Here is a 2,500-nt window from a genome sequence, read left to right as displayed (position 1 = left end):
CGCGACCGACGCGTCGAGGCCCCCAGCTCGAGGTCGACAGCGCCGTCGTTGCGACTCGGGCGGCAAGCGGACGCGGCGCGGCTCGCCGGCCGCCACGCATCGCTGACGCGAGCCCGAATACCAAAACTTTCCACCTTCAACCGAGCGGCGATTGCCCGTCGCCGGGCATACGCACGCGAGCCGAGCCGTCGCGGAGCCGATCCCGCCGGCCGTTGTCGTTTCTGCGACCCTGAGACGGACGCGGTCCCGGGATGAACCCGAGGCCGCAATACGCGTTCAGATCGTCAATGCTCAATGTGTTCTGCAATTCACATTAAATCACGCAGCTTGCTGCGTCCTTCATCGACTCGCGAGCCGAGTGGTCCACCGCCAAGAGCCATCGTTTGTTTGTTTGCTTTTCGCTCTTCGATTCCTAACCTCGATTCGCCATCCGGCTGAAAAAATCGCGTGACGCCGAGCGGGTCGCGGTCGCAACAAATAGTGCGACAAGCCCGCGCACCGCATGAAGCCTTCGGGCACTCGACGCCGACAAAACAAGTTCCTGATCGCGGGGCGGCGGACGCGCCGAGGCACGTCGCCGTCCCGGTGTTTGCTCTTTCGCTCTTCGATTTTTTTTCTCGCGCTAATGATCCTTCCGCAGGTTCACCTACGGAAACCTTGTTACGACTTTTACTTCCTCTAAGTAATCAAGTTAGATCGTCTTTTCGGGCCAAGACCCAACCGTCGCCAGTCGAGCCCGGGCCCAATCGGAGGACCTCACTAAACCATTCAATCGGTAGTAGCGACGGGCGGTGTGTACAAAGGGCAGGGACGTAATCAACGCGAGCTAATGACTCGCGCTTACTGGGAATTCCTCGTTCAAGCGAAATAATTTCAATTCTCTATCCCTAGCACGACCGGGGTTCATCGGGTTACCCAGACCTTTCGGCCAAGGCGAACACACGTTGATCCGGTCAGTGTAGCGCGCGTGCGGCCCCGAACATCTAAGGGCATCACAGACCTGTTATTGCTCAATCTCGTGTGGCTAAACGCCACTAGTCCCTCTAAGAAGTTAAACGCCGGCCGGGAAGGCCGCGTAACTATTTAGCAAGCCTGAGTCTCGTTCGTTATCGGAATTAACCAGACAAATCGCTCCACCAACTAAGAACGGCCATGCACCACCACCCACAGAATCATGAAAGAGCTCTCAATCTGTCAATCCTCGCTGTGTCCGGGCCGGGTGAGATTTCCCGTGTTGAGTCAAATTAAGCCGCAGGCTCCACTCCTGGTGGTGCCCTTCCGTCAATTCCTTTAAGTTTCAGCTTTGCAACCATACTTCCCCCGGAACCCAAAGACTTTGGTTTCCCGCAAGCTGCCGGAGAGGTCGTCAAAATAACGCCCCCCGATCGCTAGTTGGCATCGTTTATAGTCAGAACTAGGACGGTATCTGATCGTCTTCGAACCTCTGACTTTCGCTCTTGATTAAAGAAAACATTCTTGGCAAATGCTTTCGCAGTCGTTCGTCTTGCGCCGATCCAAGAATTTCACCTCTAACGGCACAGTACGAATGCCCCCGTCCGTCCCTCTTAATCATTACCTCGCGCTCCGAAAACCAACAAAAAAGAACCGAGGTCCTATTTCATTATTCCATGCAACACTATCCAGGCGAAGCGCCTGCTTTGAACACTCTAATTTTTTCAAGGTAAACGTCCCGGCCGCCGCCGACACTCAGTCAAGAGCACCGACGGAAAACCGGAGGTAAAGCCAGAACGAACAGTGCACGCCTTGCGACGGACCGAACGCCTGCGCCCAAAATCCAACTACGAGCTTTTTAACCGCAACAACTTAAATATACACTTTTGGAGCTGGAATTACCGCGGCTGCTGGCACCAGACTTGCCCTCCAATGGATACTCGTTAAAATTTTTACAGTGTACTCATTCCAATTACAGGGCCTCGTTAGAGTCCTGTATCGTTATTTTTCGTCACTACCTCCCCGCGTCGGGAATGGGTAATTTGCGCGCCTGCTGCCTTCCTTGGATGTGGTAGCCGTTTCTCAGGCTCCCTCTCCGGAATCGAACCCTGATTCCCCGTTACCCGTAAGAACCTCGGTAGGCAGATACCGTACCGACGAAAGTTGATAGGGCAGACACTTGAATGATCCGTCGCCGGTGCAAGACCGTGCGATCAGCAAAGTTATCCCGAGTCGCCAACAAGACGAGCCGAAGCCCGGCAGGTTTTTGATATGATAAAGGCGCGCCTCCCGCAAGGTCGGCGCTTTTTGCATGTATTAGCTCTAGAATTACCACAGTTATCCAAGTAAAATTTACGATCAAATGAATCACGACTGATTTAATGAGCCATTCGCAGTTTTACCGTACGCAAGTTCGTACTGAGACATGCATGGCTTAATCTTTGAGACAAGCATATGACTACTGGCAGGATCAACCAGGTAACTATCGGCCGACAAAATACGCGAACGGAGTCTTTCGCTTTCCCCGTCGCGGTATCGCACTGTATTA

The 2,500-nt window shown here is 53.8% G+C and overlaps 2 non-coding genes across 2 annotated transcripts; both read right to left on the bottom strand.

The window, feature by feature from the left end:
• Positions 1 to 224: 224 nt before the first annotated feature.
• On the bottom strand, positions 225 to 378 carry LOC145746818 (5.8S ribosomal RNA). Its single transcript, XR_014281586.1, has one exon. It is a non-coding gene; the product is annotated as a 5.8S ribosomal RNA (ribosomal RNA).
• A 245-nt stretch (positions 379 to 623) lies between these two features.
• LOC145746913 (small subunit ribosomal RNA) lies at positions 624 to 2,433 on the bottom strand. Its single transcript, XR_014281673.1, has one exon. It is a non-coding gene; the product is annotated as a small subunit ribosomal RNA (ribosomal RNA).
• Between the last annotated feature and the right edge of the window lie 67 nt (positions 2,434 to 2,500).

This window comes from Corella eumyota, chromosome 3 (assembly GCF_963082875.1).
Source record: "Corella eumyota chromosome 3, kaCorEumy4.1, whole genome shotgun sequence".
In the NCBI taxonomy this organism is placed as follows: Eukaryota; Metazoa; Chordata; class Ascidiacea; order Phlebobranchia; family Corellidae; genus Corella; species Corella eumyota.
Note: the sequence above shows the minus strand (reverse complement) of the source record. Positions and strands in the feature narration are given on the sequence as shown.